The sequence below is a fragment of the Ixodes scapularis genome, unplaced genomic scaffold, assembly GCF_016920785.2.
Source record: "Ixodes scapularis isolate PalLabHiFi unplaced genomic scaffold, ASM1692078v2 PGA_scaffold3__209_contigs__length_174095766, whole genome shotgun sequence".
NCBI lineage: Eukaryota > Metazoa > Arthropoda > Arachnida > Ixodida > Ixodidae > Ixodes > Ixodes scapularis.
Window position 1 is genome coordinate 140,042,761 of NW_024609868.1, and position 18,783 is coordinate 140,061,543.

Consider the following 18,783-nt stretch of genomic DNA (forward strand, 5'->3'; position numbering starts at 1 on the left):
TCGAGTCCAATAGGCGCCGAGCGGAATTCCCAGTGATTGCTGACATAAAATGTTTGTCAAATACATTCCGAGAGTGCACGCCCATGGTATGAACACCTCACGTAATGTTCGCATTGGCTACAATGCTGCATTCGAAAACAATTCGGCCAACAGCGAAGGCTAGTCCCAGTGAGTCTATATGCACGTCGGAGAGGCACGTGCCAATGTAATATCGTTGTGCTCTCCTCATGCGGAATATTGTTACAGAGCTTCCCTCCGTTTACCCGACTGCCTCGAGGGGGCTAAAGCGTTTTCTTTTTGAAAGTCTATAGTGAAACAAAATACAGGTGGCGCACACTTTTGCGAAAAAAAGAAGAAAGTATATTGAAAAAATTGAAAGGTATGGTAGAGAACAGTTTGCTACAGGACTGGATTGTTTTGCAAGGGACAAAAACAAATTATTTTGATCGGGTAATTTAAACAAGTAATTAGTCGAGCACATCTGCAATGGGCTCTTGTGCAAAAAATTACGACTGCAAGAATTACCACGTAAGGGAAAATATACTTTTATTTTTCCGTTTCGGCGTTGGATTAAACTTGACAAGTTGTTGACATGTGTGGTGCTATCTCGATGTTTGGTAAAGAGCAGGCTGCATTTGTTTTTAGATTCGAGAAGTGAAAGGATGAGTAAGAGAGCCATCTGTGAGGAGTCTGATCACTCATTGTAGGCGAGTCTGGACTGCTGATGCCTGTCGGAAAGGTCAGAACTTAGACGCCTAGTAATACTAATATCCAAGGAAGTTTGGATGCAGTAATCTTTGCACTGACCAATAAAAAATGCGAAGACTTGCTAACTGTTTTTGGAGTACTAAGGGGTTAAACTATTTCTGAATGATTGCTTCGAATATTTTATAAGAAATGCCTCTCACGTTAGATGAGCGAGCGCCAGGATTCAAGTTTGGACACATATTTTGATATGATGCAGGCTATATCAATAAAACCAAGTTTTTATCATAATCTTGAGAACCGCCCATTCGTAAAATCGAACATGAGTACAAAAAATTAAAGGTCTTAGGTTCTTTCTCGCTAAAAGTTGCTGAGATTATACGGTGACCTACGGCTGAAACAACTTCCCCTAGATTCTGCACACGACGCATACCGTCCGCTTTTGTTCTTAAACATTTCAACGCGAAAAAAATCTATGTCAATTTGAGAAGCTCATGCTAAATGTTCTATCGATTCAGAACACGCCTAGGACTCCCAACACGTCTCCGGTAAAACGATTAATGCTGTCCCACCAGTCATAGGTGGTAATCTTGCCAAAAAGCGCATAAATTTCGTTCGTGTTTAAGCTTATGCCTGCGTCAGTTATAATGTGCTTGTCAGCTCGCATTACCAAGGTCCGGGCGCAGCCATTTCACCGGTGGAGTCACGGCTCTTGTGAGGTCACGTGACGAGTATTCACGTTTGCTTACAACACTGCGGAAACCGATTGGGTGCAGTTTAGGACATCCTGTTTAACACTCTAAGCCCCGCTATCATGTTGGTGTTATTCTACGCGTTCCACATGCTGTTTCAAAAACCAATGAAATATGAGTTTTTTGTTTCCCTTTTCCACGTTAGCCACGTGACAGCAGGACAGAAAAAGAAAGCTCAGCTATTATTCAATTAAACATAGAGTTGCGCCACTTGCCATTGTCCTTTGTTGAAAGCAAAAGTGATCTTTTCACTATCTTTCAGCAAGGAAGAAATGAGGTCCACCGGAGCATGCTTTATTCAGCTTGACTATATGCCGACCATAGCTGTGTATATCTGGATATCTTGCGTGGGGGGGGGGGGGGATTGTCAACTTTTCCAAAATAATATTTACTTTATCTTAACGCTGTTTCAAACGTGGACGATGACCCTCAACCTTAATAAGTGCAATTAAGCATAATTTATCAAGAATACCTATAACTACATATAACTGCATTTAACTATATACGTATATTGCTAGCACAATTCTAACTGTTGTACCAGAATATAAATATTTAGGCGTTTTGTTTTGAACGTTCGCTGTACGTCGAACCTTCTAAAACGCGATTTTAGGCAGGCCACCTGTAGAGCTTAGATAAACTTCATATATAACTAACATGGGTTCAATTTTTGAATATGCTTGTCGCGCCTTGGACCTTTATTCAAAGTCAAGTACAGGCCTGTTGCTCTCGGCCGTAGGGCGCGAGCCCTTCTATAAGACGAGACCATGTGAAGCTTATATTGAGCATAAAGCGGGGTTATTAGCTTGATTACCTACAAGTCAGTGTCGTTTACAATCGTGTGCCAGCATTTGTCTGCGCGCTGCAACAGAGCCCATGAAAAAACTAAAGCATGTTTAAATAAACAAGAAAGAAATGCAGCTCGTGCTTTCGGTGTGTTATCTAAAGAAGGGGAATTCTTTTTTTTTTACTATTTTAATATTGTTATTTTTCGAAAATGTATATCTACCGATGAAATTCTGCCTCTTTGGCGACCGCGAGAAATATGTGAGAGCGTAATGACACGCAGCCAAAACGCAACCTAAAATTATTAAATTTTGCTTGCCAGTTGGCGTTGTCCAAACTGGGGAGCTGCAGGACTCTAGATGAGCTTGAAGGCATACCAAAACGAGCAACGCCGTTTGAGCCTATGAATTTTCTTACTTTTCTTCTGCTATAATTCCTAAGTTAGGATCGCGTTTGCTTGCAGACCGGAGTAAATATCTTAAATTGTTCTTATAACATAGTTAAGGACAGAAATGCCATCGATAAAATACAAGACACGAAAGAGCCTACGTATGTGTCCCATTGTGCATACCATAAACTTACAAAGGTTGAAAGCTGGGCTAGTTGGTAATCGTTGTACACATTGGAATAAAACAGCGCGAAGATAGAAATAGGAAAACAGTAATGTTTTTTCTTCTTCTTTTTCTGTATATTTTTATCTTTTTTCTTTCGCTTTGTCTTTCTCTTTTTCGTTGAGTAAATAGGCCGTAGTTGCGAGTCAGCGCTCTGTCCTGTCTGGTGTGTCTCTTCCTCTTTCTATCTTCGCGCTGTTTTATTCCATTATGTACATAAGCTTACAGTTCGTGAGTACATGTCAAGAATAAACACATCTAAGTACACCTTTTTTTTTCTTTTTTTTTTTTTTTCTCGAACCGTGCATGAGTGGAATAACCGTACAGTTGAAAGTGTATCTGCTTCTTTTTTTCTCGTTTTCAAAGCACTGCAAAGCATACGGTTCAACTAGTTTTCGAATTGCTAGATTGACCTCTGTTATTAATTTTGTACTCATATTCCTTTTTCTTTTCTAATTGAAAAGTTGACCTGACGTCATTTTCATTTGAAATCCTACCGCATTACGTAATGTTTCTCACTTGTAATGCACTCTTAGAAAAAAAGGAGTCCAAAGGGAGTCACTGCTTCCATGACTCTCTTTGACACTTCACGACTCTCTTAGAGAGTCAATTTTTCGTGTGACTCTGTTTTCACTCTTCCCCTTCTCAACGGGAGTCACAGGTCAGCAGCATTTGCCCTACCGAAAAAAAAAGTATGAATGCTGCTTCGCGGCGTCCATCCGGCAACCCAAGCCCCGCCGTTTCCCATGCACCTCTAGAAAGGGAGTCCGACACCATTTAGTTCAAAGCTTTGTCGACATTTTATTTTCAATAATTGTGCAAAAAAAATTAAAAAGGAAAGAAAAAAAAATAATGCACAAAGTTTCGTCGACATTCATTTTTCTCAAGAATAATTGTAAAAAAAAAACAAAAAAAACGTATGTTTATTTTTTGCATCGATCCTGGGTTCGCTCCGTAAGAAGCGGGCACCTTTCCACATGGCTACACCTGCGAGTACTCGTTTTGAGAATTCGTTTTATACGAGATTCAACAAGTTTCGCGTCGTGCACATTATTCGAAACCGAATCCTGCGTCTGCATTTTACATATTTCTAGAACTGTCGTGGGGTGCGTCTCTGGGAGCGAGTGAAGGTGCAGCAGCTTATTCAAGACTATACTCCGTTTCATACGTAGCATGCAACGCAGTCAAAGCTAGCGCACCGGTTTGCATCGCCGACCGTGTCCACGTTCACCCCATAAAATAGTGCGTTCCCTGCGAAAACACTTATAAAAAAGTCGAAAAAGGTGCCTCCTTGGATCTAAAAACTGATAGTGGTGTTATGATTTCGACGGAGCACAAATTGTTTTCAATAAAAAGGAAAAGATAATGTAAACTACTTTAAATTGTTTTCGCTTTCGTCCGTGCGGCAGCAGCAGCGGGTTTTCGGGTTGTGTGGCACTGGCTGGTTTTGAGAAGATGGCGTCTTACGGAACAAGCTCAAGTACCTATCCTGCTCGAATATTTTCAAAGATTCGTTGTGCGCAGACCTTGAAAGAGTGCAAGCAGGTGATCGCCAACGTGTACGCGAGTACAAGAACGCGTTTCCCGGAGAAGTCATTCGTGAAGTCCTGGAGACGGTCAGTAACAATACCGGAGTGTGCGCCCGTACTGTCGCGAAGTACAAGGCGCAGTGTCTATCTGGCAAGCTGGCGTCCCCGAAGCGAAGACCTCGCCATGTAGAAGTTTCGAGCACGGGGACTGTCAAGCATGCCGAATTCACACACAACGCCATTCGCCTCAAGGTGCATCGCAAGTACCCCGAGAGGGGGATTCCTACCCTTGACAGCTTTTTCAAAATAAGCTGTTCAGGCCACAACTATTGTCGATTAACGTGCTATTATAAATTTTGGGGCAAGGCTGCTATCAGTGAGATTCCTCATTCCACGCTGCACGAAAAAAAAAATATAACTCGGTGCTGGAGGCAAATAACGCTTGCAAAGCGGCAGAGCAGGTGGTAGAAATGTGGCCTCTCGGCGACTTACAAATAAATAGCAAGAAGAAAGGAGGAATCGAAATATGCAGTTCGGCAATGCGCACAATCTTGCACAAAAAATGACTAAACAGAAAAAAAAAAAAACTGCGCGTCTAGCGTGTTTGAACCACTGCCGCCGAGACGTCGGTATCGCCAGAGCAGCCCTACCACTCGTCCACGATACGCGCTCAGGAACACATTTTTTTTTCTGTATTTTCATGCGCACCACTTCAGTACCTTTGACAGCTATGCACGCTATGTATGAAAATGAGTATAAGTGCCCATTTTGAGAACCACACTACCACACTGCGAGTTGAAGCAACGCCGAAGGCTCGCGTCTCGCAGCGCCGCCTGTTGAATAACCATTCGAAGAGTTTGCACACTGTGAAGGTAAGAGCGCTCACACCGAAGAGCTCTTTTTACAACGCCTACACACACACACAGAGCTCACAATTGAAGGGGGGCCACTGAGGTTTTAAGTGCCACTGATCGTAGCAATCGCATTCCAAAGACGCCGCGTTGTCGTAGATTGTTTTTCACCAGCTATGTCCTGTAGGGATGAGGCCAAGGCCAAGGCTGGGGGATTCATCGCCGGAAACGTAAAGGACCCAAGCAAACGACGTGAGGCTCGCGGAAGCGGTTCGTGGGAGGCGACGACGTCCAAGCCACGATCCAAGCAGCCGTAGTAGGAGCCTTGCTTCCGAGAAGACTGTATATTCTTTCCGGCGGGCACACAATACTCCGACAGCATGTTCGCGGCTGATCTGGATTGCAGGAGGTGGCTAACAGGACGACCAATGCACAGAAAATAGGTTGAGCACAACACAGCACACAACGATTGTCGCCGCCATGTTGAAATAAAACCAAGCTGAGGCAGGCCAAGCTACAGTTTAGTATACGACGAAGCTGAGACAGGCTAAGGTTCAGTTTAGTACACAACCAACATACTTCATTACAAAGAATTAGGTAAATGTTTAAACAAATTTTTTTACGTTTAAAAGTTCTAATGTATGTCGATTAAAACAGAAACATTCACGTTGCGTCAAATGAGTTTCGTCGCAACCAGCGAACGTCGCCAACGTCGCCGCGTCGGCCGCAACGAGCTTGAGTCTTACCTTAGAGCGGTAAACCGGAACCCACTGCCTGCAGCGGAAATGGCACCCCCCCGGTTGCCGCCATCTTGCCTGTTTGCCACATTAGTGATCACGTGACGTTAAGATGGCTGCTCCCAAAGGTGGGCCAGATCAGATTGGCCAGATCGTTGTCAGCAGATGGGCACTCTGGGGCTGCGTTAGAATCTTACTCGAATGGCGCCGAGTTATTCCGGCGGATCAAGTCACGTGACAAGACAGATGCAGCAACGCTTGGCGCGGGTAGGTTTTAGAACGCAACGGGTACGAGAAATTCACCCAGGAAAGAGATAGAAGCTGCGTTCGATTTACTTGCACCTCCTGCAGCGGTGCAGAAAAATGTGGGGCGGTGTACTTCCGGTCGTATCTCAATACATATACCGGAAGTAGACTGCCCTACACTTTTCTGCACCGGCGGAGGAGGTGCAAGTAAATCGAACGCAGCTTTTATCTCACTCCTGCCACTCCTGGGTGAAGTTCTCGTAGCCGTTGCGTTCGAAAACCTACCCGCGTCCAGCGTCGCTGCATCTGTCTTGTCATGTGACTTGATCCGCCGGAATAACTCGGCGCCATTTGAGTAAGATTCGAACGCAGCCCCAGAGTGCCCATCTGCAGACCGCGATCTGAAAAATCTGATCTGGCCCACCTCTGGGCGCAGCCACCTTAACGTCACGTGATCACTAATGTGGCAAACAGGCAAGATGGCGGCAACCGGGGGGGGTGCCATTTTTGACCTCTGGTTTACCGCTCTAAGTTTACTTAAGCTCGTTGGTCGGCCGCGACGCCATCGCCAGCGTAACCAAAATCAAGAACAAAGCAAGCTGCAAACTTTCGGGCAGTTTCAGGCCTCAAGTGCCTTCGTAGAACGTTCTCCGAAAAACAAAAAGTGTCTCAGATGTCGCCGTGCCCATGGACCGAGCTGTGGGTTTTGTGTCTACTTGGTGAGTACTCGCCTATTCGCTTGACTTTTTCAGTGCTTTCTTTTCGGAGCGTTTGTGAAGTGTCCTTGTGTGTGTGTGCAGGAAGCGTGAAGGCGAACGCGGCGAACGTGTGGGGCTCCTTGTCGCACACGTGCTTTGCGCATGGGATGACCTTCGAGCTTTTCCCGAGGAAGTCCCGCAACGGACCTGTCACCACGGCCTGTCACTGAGCGAGCAGTCAGATTGCGGGAACGCACACAGAGGCGAAGGTCCCACCGAAGCCGGAGGGGGGGACGGGACTTCGTAAGTGTATCGGGAGCTTTATCTCGTGGATCGGTGGACAAGGCGAGTTCTACAAATCGGGTGGCGCCTTGGTACGGCTGTGGTACCACCTAACTAGGCGGTGTGTTTCGCGGAACCTATGACTGCTATGGTACCCATTATGTGCTGGCGCTCGTATTTGCACCCCGTTTGCTTTCACTGCGGGTGCTCGAAATCAGGTTCGTTTCTCTGCATTGTTGATGTTACTTTCGAAGAGTTCTTTTTTGACTAGGGAACGAACTTTTTATACAAAATGCTGTATATGTGGCAGTTATTTGGTAGCCCTCTGGCTGTAGTGTATTGTAAAGGTTGTGGGAAAAAAACGCGCATTGAATAATTACAAAAAAGATATACCGGGTGTTTTTGCGAAGACTTTCAAAAATCCTAAAAATTAGGGCGATTGAAAAAAGAAGAAGCTCTCTTCGGGAACAAACTACCAGCCACGGCGGACGTCAGGAATTGCCAAAAACCTACTAATTAGCCAGATAATAATTAAAACTTGTTAATTAACTTTTTAATTAGTGGAAATAGACATATGATTCCAATTAGAAAGTTGCTGAGCGTCATCGATAACCACTAACTCAGTCATTTTCAGAAAGACTTTAAGCGCTTGAGAAGCGCAGTAGCACACTAAAGTTACCACTCGTGGAGCAGGTACAAGGCTGGGGCTAGATAAGAGGCGGGAAAATCGCGCGGGCGCCTCATCGCAAACGCTAGCCTTGTACCTGCTCCACGAGTGGTAATTTTAGTGCGCTACTACTCTTCTCAAGCGCTTAAAGTCTTTCTGAAAATGACTGATTCAGTGGTTTTCGATGACGCTCAGCAACTTTCTAATTGGAATCATATGTCTATTTCCACTAATTAAAAAGTTAATTAACAAGTTTTAATTAATTATCTGGCTAATTAGTAGGTTTTTGGCAATTCCTGACGTCCGCCGTGGCTGGTAGTTTGTTCCCGAAGAGAGTTTCTTCTTTTTTCAATCGCCCTAATTTTTAGGATTTTTGAAAGTCTTCGCAAAAACACCCGGTATACAGTGCAGTCCACTTATAACGATATTGAGAAAACCGCAAAATCCAATCGTTATAGCCGATTATCGTTATATCTGGATCAAATCAAATCTAAAAAAATAGCGATCAAATCTAAAAAATTTGATCGCTATAAGCGATATATCGTTATATCTGGTATCGTTATAAGTGGATTACACTGTATATATATAATGTAGTGTCGAGTAACGTCCGACGGCACTCTTGCAGAACGTTCACGTGCCTTGCAGTGGCACTCCACTCACGTCTTGAAGTGCCGTCCGAATGTCTTATGTAAAGCGAATTGTCAAAACGAGTTTTTCGAAGTTGTAGCGTAGCTTATTGGAAATTGTAGCATAGCTCGCCTCATAGGCAGCGAACCCGGATTCGATCCACAGTGTGGGCTTACTTTTTAAAATCATTTTTTCAAACATTTTGTTTTGTCGAGGCATTTGGCGATATTTACGTCATTTCTTTTTTACCATTATTACTGGGGAAAAAAAAGATGTTGTCGACGAAACTTTGCTTAAAGGGGGCCCTGCAACAACTTCTTGACTGGTTTTTAATTTGCACCGAACTTGAGCGCACTGAATGTAGTAGTAACTTAATCTTTTCTGAAATTTTGCTTTATTTTAAAAGTTATAGGCAATTTAGAATTACAAAAACAAACAAAAAATAACCTCTTTCATGACGTCGTAGGTCCTGGCTTGAGTGGCCGTGGACTAGAGGAGTAGTGAGCTCATCGAGCGCTCACGGCTGTTGCACTCCGTGTCGACGGCTCGAGAGGGCGCCACTAAAGCATATTCTGGATAGGCTGTATGAGGCGGGTGGCCAGGGCGGCTTGCATTGCATTTGCTGCGCGATTAAGGACTAATTTGGCATAACACTTCATTGGCCACAAACTACAGCAAACACGGTGTAAAGATCAGTTCAGAACGGGAGCCACTTCGCGCTTCCATACCGCCAAACGGCCAAATCGCCAGCCAAGCCCGTGCTGAAAGCCTTCGGAACGCTCGGAACCGGTCGAATCCTCGATCTGGTATACGACCGCAGCGCCGCCGCGTACATCCGGGACCTTTCTACGCTCGCTCTTCGTCGGAGCCTCATCCCACAAGCCTTTTCTAGTATGCGCCGTTTTTTCCACCGCTTGGTGGCGGGTTTATCGACGAGTCTTTTCTTGTTTCCATACTTTATAAACTGCATTTGTTTCTTTTCTGATCTAAATTACCAAACAAAAACTACTTTCATACATAACTGAAACGGTTCGCGAGACTTATATTTTGTATTTCGACTAAAAAAAAGCTTTTAGCGGCTCTGACCAGTGGTAAGCCCAGGACCAAAGACGTCACATATTGAGCGCTTTCGGCGATGCCGGTCGCCCTCGTAAATGGAGGAGGTTTCCGCATCTTCCGGTTAAAATATGACTCACTGATATTTAGTTACTCTCTCCGTGCCCGCTGGCTTGCCCGAACCCCAAGAGACGTGGAAACCGCAAAGAAGGTAGGCGCTTAAATATGATTGCAGGGCCCCTTTAACAAAATGGTATGGGCGTCCCTTTCCGGAGGTACATGGGGGACAGCGGGGCTCGGTATGGGACAGAGGGGCTGGACGCTGCGAGGCGTCATGTGGAACGGGGCCAAGTAGGTTAATAGTTTTGTAATTAGCAGCCGCATACTGTTGCCGCGAGGCGGCATGAATGTATGTGGGGGGTTGGTTAACGAGCTCCCCAGGGATACATGTGCTGTTCGACTTTCTTTCAGACGGCACTTGTAGGCACGGGTGGAGTGCCATCGGACGGCACTGTAGACAGCCAAAAAAACAACAAAAAATGAGGTGTTTCAAACAACTTTCTTGAAGAGATCATGAACTGATTTTTCAACTACTTCCTCGTGAGCTTTCCTCCTTAGTACATAAGCAGAGTGAGAAACCATGTGGTCGTATTTCACTGAAACCCAAAGTTTTGCCAGCAGTATGAGAGCCGGCATGGACAAAGCCCTACATAAATTTCACACTTCACATTTTTGCAAGTGCTGACAACCATGAAGGAAGCGACGGGACAAGCGATGGCGACCCTTTTTGCTATCGCTCAGCCACACAGATGAGGCACACTGCGACGTTTTCTAGTAATTCAAGGACCGAGCAGCGTTAAAAGCGACAGTGAGAAATCTCCGTCGCTGTTGCCGATGCTCGTCTCGTTGCTCACTAAATCGCTTACATGCGGTCCAGCCTTAATTGTCTGAAAGCGAGAGACACGTGCCACGAGTGAGTACCGTGCTGCCATTCACTTCCAAGTGCCTCTCGTTTCAGGGCTACACTGCCATTTGCTTCCAAGTCCTGCACGGGCCTCCTGCTCTGGCGCTTTGATGCCACTTACGAAACTAGCACAAACTCGTCAAGGGGGTTTAGGTGGGGTTAGTCATCCGGTTTGTTTGCCGCACCATTCTTTACGGTGCCTCGACAGTCCACAGTCACTTCACAGTAACAAGTTGGGACGCCATGATCACAGCGGCAGTTGTGCCTGCTTGTCTTATTCACTAGAGGTTTGAAGACCAACTGCAGACTTTCGGCAGCATGACAGTTTCGGTTTTGTAACATCATTGTTGCTTCCTTGGGACAATTCTTAATACATGGGAGGAACAAGATGGCAATTGCACCAGTGGAGAATACGTCCAGGCACTATAGCTGTACTAAAACTTGCTTGACCACCTATTTATTTATGATTATCTTTACACTTGCAGCGTTACCTCCAAGGCGGGGTTTCCCCGACCAGAAGAAAAATTTGACAGGGCCATAGGCAAGGCCAAGTTCGACTCGCGCTGCTGATCCTGTTGTCCCGCTGCCTCTACAAGGGCGAGGACCTGGTCAATAGGAGTGTGACAGGCTAACCTTCCAGGCGTGACAAAGTATGGCGCCGTGGGAGGGAAGCTCATTACACCTGTCAAAGTGGATGCAACTGCAGGTGCGTGCCTTGCTGCATGTCCACCTTCCCGGCTCTAAACTATGTAGAAATTGGAAGGTTCAGCATCGTGCATTATATAGGTTTTATAGACCATACGCGAAATAGCTCTTGGGTATCATCATCATGCCGCACGGAGCAACATGTGGTGGGTTTTGATATCTTGAATGTGAAAATGCCACTATACCTCGTCTCGCCTCAGCATGAACTAACTGCAAAAGCTGTGCAAGCGCAAGCGGGTAGCCTTGGCTGGAGGATGGAACCGCAGTATGTGTGCGTCCACAGGTTTCCAATGTCAACGGCAGAAGCTTCCGAGGGTGTCCCAAGCATGCACCAGCAACTTCGGGAGGATACATGGGCACTGCTATCTCGGAAGCACTTTCCAAGATTAAAGAAAATTAACACAGTTGGCAAAAACTTGAGTCTTACGGCCCGTTCACACTCTTGCAACCGAGTACGACCGACAGAGACGAGATCTGTTAAAACTTCTTAAAAGTTCTTAGGACGAGGGTACACACGGGGGCATTCTGGCACCATCTATGCGTTGACCCTGGAACTGAATTTTACAAGAGCGAAGGTTTCGCGGAATTTCCGAGGTCAATCGTGTGTAATACCTGTAGGAAAGGCTTGTTTATAACGTTGACAAAAGGTTTTCGAGCCAAGAAAGAAAGGATAATGCGCAAGAGAAATAGTAAATATGCCGGACCGCCGAGTTTACACTGCTACCCAATAGATGGTGCCAGTGTGTCCTCTCGTTGTAAGAGGTTTTAAGGAACCCAATTTTAAGAGGTCGCAAGAGTGTGAACGGGCCTTTAGAGAAACATGCAGTGAACGGAAAACTTAACAGTTCATGCGTTCTTGAAATATCATCAGGTTGTCGCAGGCCTCTTCACGATGTATAATATGTGCATTACTTTGGTATTTGTTGATTTTTCTGGAAACGGGTGCCAGCAGGTACGGGCATAGACAGTGATAATTATATTCGTGCATCTGTACAACTTTTTTTGTTATTTTATTTTAAAGCTTGCTATTTAGTTTTGCAAGAACTTCGTGCTTCCCATGGCAAAGTTGCAAACATGATATTGGTGCGCTCAAAACCAGTCCAAGGTCAGAACTAATGCCAAGGCATCTAAAAAAAGTAATGTGACCAGAAACAATGTCATTTATTATGTTGTTAAGCTAGGCCTCGCAAATATTAGCCAAATCGGGTCCACTAATACCCACCCATGTAGGAGGGTGTCTTTAGTGCCCATGCTTGTTGTTTAATTAGACCTTGAACATAGTTCCTTACTATGTAGGACTTGCATTACGAATGAGTTTTCTAGTTAACGGTGGTGTTCCTGTTAACAAACCATTGCTTTAGGTAGGTAGAAAATGAGAGTGAAGTGAACTTTAGTCTTTAATGGCAAGTAGGTTCATATAGAATCATTTTCGCTTCAGTGGAGGCTCAAGTATGCACGACACTGAAGGGACTTTCTTTTCAGTCGACGCAGACAAGGGTACCACAAAAGCCAGCGAGGGAAAGAGAACGGGACCTCTTGGTGTCAACGCCTTGCCGTCTGCGTGGCTGTGCCCCGAACCGTGCAGTTTTTACCGAGGTAAACAATTCGGCCTTTTGAAAGTTTTGCGGATAAAAAAAAACATGACTCACTTGCATGCCTTGCTGTAAACAATCCATTGCAGCACTGAAATTTGTGAGTTGCAGATAATGTCACAGGTAGTATAGATAACCTCTACATTCTCGGAGTTCTGTGGACAAAGGGGCTGCCCAAAGATTACACAGCAGGATGGTGCCCCGCTACAGAGCACCAGTATATGTCGTACCATAGCCTCCTTTATACTGACAAAACCTGGCAGATTGCCACGAGAAGCGGTCGCCGAAATGGAAAAGGTGAAGTGGCATACAACAAAGAAGAGTCTTGCTGCAGCGGACGCGAAACACGAAAAAAGTATGTTTTGGGTCCTCGCCACTGCTAAAGCTGTGTGCTGACGTCCACGTTCCGCGAGGAACGGCTCTTTAATGCTCTGTGCTACCAAATCCTCACGCTCCAAAATCTGTGACCAATCACCCTATGACTCCGTCGTCGAACTGGCAGGCTTTGTGAGTTTAGAGGTGCTATGGTCATACTTTAATCCACTTTACTCCTTTTTTTTCAGGGGGAGGGCATCTTTTTGTTTGCATTCTTAAAAAAGAGGGTTAGACTGTTATGATTAAATTGGTGTGGACAACCACTAACAAGCTCCGTTTGCTGTCGTCAGGGCGTACGCTATTCTTATCAATTCCAATCTTCGCCAAAGAAAAGATAGGGGAAGGGACAAAACGGGAGGAATGTTGTGCCGTTTGCGTGGTCGATGTAACTACTCATGCTAAAGATAAATCACATGTAACTATGGTTGTTTGAGATAAATCTGTTTGAAAGGGTGTCTTCGCTATGCCAATCTGTAAAAATATTTTTTTAAAAGCTGGAGACCAAGTGACACTAGTATCATCGCTGTCTTCTCAACTGGTTATTTCAATATTTTATTAGGAGTACTTGGCCATGACTTAAAACAAACCAAAGACCATATTCGGGCTCATGTTGGCCTTAAGCTGAATTTCGCCAGAGAAGTAAATGCTGAAACTAGACAACATAATTCAAAGCAAACTTTCTGCAGCGACAAAGAGTTGGAAATAGTTACTGAAAGAATAGAGGAAGCAGTTTCGGGGCAACGGTATACAGATTGGACCTATGAGAGCCTAACCAGGCTTTTTGCTCTGGAACTAAGCAAAGTTCAGAGTAAACGAAAGGGGAAGCAAGGACATAGACCAAAAAGCTGGTGGGACAAAGAAGTGAAGCAAGCGATACAAAAACGTCAAGAAGCCTCTAGAGAACACAGGTGTTCTAAGCGCAGTGGGGATTCAGAAACGGAAGTAAAGAGAAAATGGGACACTTTTATAACTTGTCGCCGAGAGGCATCCAGTTTGATCAATGCGAAAATTCAGAGAAAGGGTGAGGAATGGATGAGTAATGTAAGCAAGAAAGATAGCAATGCAGCTAAGAAGTTTTGGGAGCACTTGAACTCACTCGGTGAAACGACGCAAGCTAGACAGAGGTTCATACTCTCGCATCAGGGAGACCAATTAGAGGGAGATGATCCGGTACGATATATAGGAGCAGTGATAGATGAGAAATTTCGGGAACGGGTACATGTGGAAGATAGAACCGAAGGAAGTAGCAGTCCAGCTTGTGATATCGCGGATTTTGGACAAAGAGAATGGGAAAAGGCAGAACGAAGAGTCCCTAGTGGCACGTCGACAGGCACAGATGGGATCCCAATCAAGCTGGTGAAGAATTTGGGTCCTAAATCTAAGGCAAAACTAAGGGATGTAGTGAGCACTATGATAACAAAAGGAAATATTCCAGATGAATGGAGGCTTAGTAGGATGAGTATGATATATAAGGGAAAGGGAGGCTTAGTAGGATGAGTATGATATATAAGGGAAAGGGAGATAATTCTGATATTAGGAATTATCGCCCCATAACCGTGACACCAGTTATTTACAGGTTGGTAATGCAGATGATAAAGAACAGACTGGAGGAATGGGTAAATTGCGAGGGCATACTGGGCGAGTTACAGAACGGGTTTCGAAAACAAAGAAGGTTGGAGGACAATATATTTTCTCTAACAGAGTGTATAGAAATAGTGCAAAAACAAAACAGACAGCTCTGGCTGGCATTTCTGGATATCAAGGGTGCCTATGACAATGTGAACCAAAGGAACCTGTGGGACATACAGGATAGCTTAAACCTAGATTAAGGACTAAAAGCCCTATTAAGGAACATTTACAAAGATAATAAGGTGATTATAACATGGGAAGGAAAGGCGACGGGGGAAATAGAGGTAAGACGAGGCCTTAGGCAGGGGTGCCCATTATCGCCTTTGCTGTTTATGTTGTGTCCGAGAGGATTGGAGGATAGACTAGAGAAGAGTGAGCTTGGATTCAACCTTTCGTACAGCAAACTAGGCCAAAAAATTCAGCGATCCTTACCGGGATTGATGTATGCGGATGATATTGTACTAATGGCTAACAACAGGACACAGTTGCAGGAATTAATGAGCATCTGTGGTAAGGAAAAAGAGGAATTAGGTTTAGAATTCAGTAGTAAAAAATCAGCAGTCATGATTTTTAACTGTGATGAAGTTGAGAGGCTGAAAATACAGAATATTACAGTTAAGAGAGCTAGTAAATACAAGTATCTAGGAGTATGGACATGCGATGGTGCACAATATCTCAGTGAGCATGAAAAGTATATAATAGGTAAGGGCAACAGAAATGCAGCTGTAATGAAAAATAGAGCACTTTGGAATTACAACAGGTATGAGGTGGTGAGAGAGATTTGAAAAGGGGTCATGGTGCCTGGCTTGACTTTTGGAAACGCAGTGCCATGCATGAAATCCGAAGTGGATGCAAGACTAGAAATAAAACAGCGCGGAGTAGGTAGACTGGCTTTGGGGGCACATTGCAAAACGCCAAACCAGGGAGTACAAGGAGAGATGGATGGGCGTCTTTTGAGAGCAGGGAAGTGGTGAGCAAGGTAGAATTTGAGGATCGGTCGAGGCAAATGGACAGGGACCAATGGGCACGAAAGGTCATCAGCTATTTATGCATGAGGAGTATAGACACAAGGTGGAGACAGCGCACTAGGAAATTAAGAAGAAAGTTTTTAGGCTATAGTGGAGATACGGAAGAGCAGGTCTCAGTTAAGAAGAAAGTTAAGGCCACAGAAAGAGATCGGTGGCTAGACGGAATGCAGACAAAGACGGCTCTGGAAAGCTATAGATTAAACAAAACAGTTATTGCCAAAGAAAGCATTTATGACAACTCTACGGTAAGCTCGTTGTTTGAGGCGAGGACGGGTGTTCTGCGAACTAGAACATCCAGAGCGATGTACCAGGAAATGGATACAGTGTGCACTGCTTGTGGAGAGGAGGACGAGACGGCTGAGCACTTGATAATATACTGTAAAGGGCTTCACCCTATGCCTACTGAAGACAACATGAATTTAATAAAGTCATTGGGTTTTAGAGACAGCGAAGGGAGAGTGGATTTCAAGACTGTAGAGATTACCAAGCAGAGATCAAGTGAATGGTGGCAGAAAGCGAGAGAAAACTAGGTATTTTCTTATTAACTGATGGCAAGGGGTTTCATAGCCCCACTTTCTTTGCGGTGCGGAGTGAATATAGATTTCACATATAAATATTCTAAGCTTAAATGGTGAAACAAAATGGCTAGGTGGCATAAGCTACCGCCCGATCCATAGGGCTCAGCCGGATTCATCTATCTATCCATCCGTTGTAAGAGGTTTTAAGGAACCCAGTTTTAAGAGGTCGCAAGAGTGTGAACGGGCCTTTAGAGAACCATGCAGTGAACGGAAAACTTAACAGTTCATAAGTTCTTGGCATTTCATCAGGTTCTCGGCAGGCCTCTTCACGATGTATATTATGTGCATTACTTTGGTATCTGTTGATTTTTCTGGAAACAGGTGCCAGCAGGTAGGGCATAGACAATGGTAATTATATTCGTGCATCTGTACAACTTTTTTTGTTATTTTATTTTAAAGCTTGCTATTTAGTTTTGAAAGAACTTCGTGGTTCCCATGGCAAAGTTGCAAACATGGTATTGGTGCGCTCAAAACCAGTCCAAGGTCAGAACTAATGCCAAGGCATCTAAAAAAAATAATGTGACCAGAAACAATGTCATTTATTATGCTGTCAAGCTAGGCCTCGCAAATGTTAACCAAATCGGGTCCACTAATGCCCACCCATGTAAGAGGGTGTCCTTAGTGCCCATGCTTGTTGTTTAAATAGACCTTGAACATGATTCCTTACTACGTAGGACTTGCATTACGAATGAGTTTTCTAGTTAACGGCGGTGTTCCTGTTAACAAACCATTGTATTAGGTAGGTAGAAAATAAGAGTGAAGAAGTGAACTTTGGTCTTTAATGGCAAGTAGGTTCATATGGAATCATTTTTGCTTCAGTGGAGGCTCAAGTATGCACGACACTGAAGGGACTTTCCTTTCAGTCGACGGAGACAAGGGTACCACAAGAGCCAGCGAGGGAAAGAGAACGGGACCTCTTGGTGTCAACGCCTTGCCGCCTGCGTGGCTGTGCCCCGAACCGTGCAGTTTTTGCCGAGGTAAACAATTCGGCCTTTTGAAAGTTTTGCGGATAAAAAAAAAACATGACTCACTTGCATGCCTTGCTGTAAACAATCTAATTCAGCACTGAAATTTGTGAGTTGCAGATAATGTCACAGGTAGGATAGATAATCTCTACATTCTCAGAGTTCTGTGGACAAAGGGGCTGCCCAAAGATTACACAGCAGGATGGCGCCCCGCTACAGAGCACCAGTTTATGTCGTATCATAGCCTCCTTTATACTGACGAAACCTGGCAGATTGCCACGATTAGCGGTCGCCGAAATGGAAAAGGTGGAGTGGCATACAACGGAGAAGAGTCTCGCTGCAGCGGACGCGAAACACGAAAAAAGTATGTTTTGGGTCCTCGCACTGCAAAACCTGTGTGCTGACGTCCAGGTTCCCCGAGGAATGGCTCTTTAATGCTCATGTGCTACCAAATCCTCACGTTCCAAATCTGTGACCAGGTACTCTATGACTCCGTCGTCGAACTGGCAGGCTTTGTGAGTATAGAGGTGCTATGGTCATACTCTAATCCACTTTACTCCTTTTTTTCTTCTTTTTTTCATTGGGAGAGCATCGTTTTGTTTGCATTCTTAAAAAAGAGGGTTAGACTGTTATGATTAAATTGGTGCGGACAACCACTAACAACCTCCGTTTGCTGTCGTCAGGGCCTACGCTATTCTGATCAATGCCGATCTTCGCAAAAGAAAACAAGATGGGGGAAGGGACAAGAGCAGAGGAAAGCCGTGCCGTTTGCGTGGTAGATGTAACTACTCATGCTGAAGATAAACCACATGTAACTTTGGTTGTTTAAGATAAATGTGTTTGAAATTGTGTCTTCGCTATGCCAGTCTGTAAACATTTTTTTTTTAAAGCTGGAGACCAAGTGAGATAAGTATCATCTGCTGTCTTCTCAACTGGTTATTTCAATATTTTGTTAGGAGTACTTGGCCATGACTTCAAAACAAACCAAAGACCAGATTCGCGCTCATGTTGGAAGGCGGGTCTTTCCTGCCAAACTTCAGAAACATTTATCTAAGCAAAGATGATAAACAAATTACTATTAGTTTTAGTGTCCTGCCATTTCTGCATGCAAAAGATGCCTATATGTGTACAGCACACGAAAAGTTATAAGAGACTTTGTAGTGCAGAGATGCATTATGCACTTTTTTTTTATTGTTGATGAGTGATGATGGAAATTGGAATGATTACTACCTTGTAGTAGGCCTTGTACATGAAGCATTCCCTCACATGCACAAAGATGTTAAAGCAAGCTTTAAGCCCTCTCTAAATTCCATCGTGGCTTGCTTTCGTTACAACTCAAAAGGGAGCACAATAAGACGGGGACGAGAAAGGAAGAAACAAGCGCTCACTACCAACTAGTTTAT